We start from the raw sequence: 483 nt of genomic DNA, 5'->3' as shown, positions 1-483 counted from the left end.
TATATATATGTATATATATATACATACATATGTATATATGTATGCATATATATATATATATGTATGCATATATATATATATATATATATATATATATGCTATTTCCTCTCACTTGATTCACCTATTAGACTGCAGCTATGCCGGGGCAGCACCCCAGTGTATACTGTTTTTAAAGCTTAATGCATATTCAATCGATCACTTTTGCCGAACCGCTACATTACGGGAGCATTAACATGCCAACACTAGTTGACATGCGACGGTGGATGACAAACACAGACACAAAGATACACACACATGCATACATACATACTTTTTATATACATATGGCAGCGTTCGTACACCTTGCTCTCTTATATGTAAGTACATATATATTCTTTGTTTCTCTCACCCCCTTCACACATACTTCGTTCTTTCCACTCTTCTTTCTTTTGTTCCCCTCTCTCATATTTCCTGGCTTTCTCTTCATTCTCACCTTCCCTCCTC

Source organism: Octopus bimaculoides, chromosome 24 (assembly GCF_001194135.2).
Source record: "Octopus bimaculoides isolate UCB-OBI-ISO-001 chromosome 24, ASM119413v2, whole genome shotgun sequence".
Taxonomy (NCBI): domain Eukaryota; kingdom Metazoa; phylum Mollusca; class Cephalopoda; order Octopoda; family Octopodidae; genus Octopus; species Octopus bimaculoides.
The sequence above is the reverse complement of the archived record's forward strand: the minus strand, read 5'-3'. Positions refer to the sequence as shown.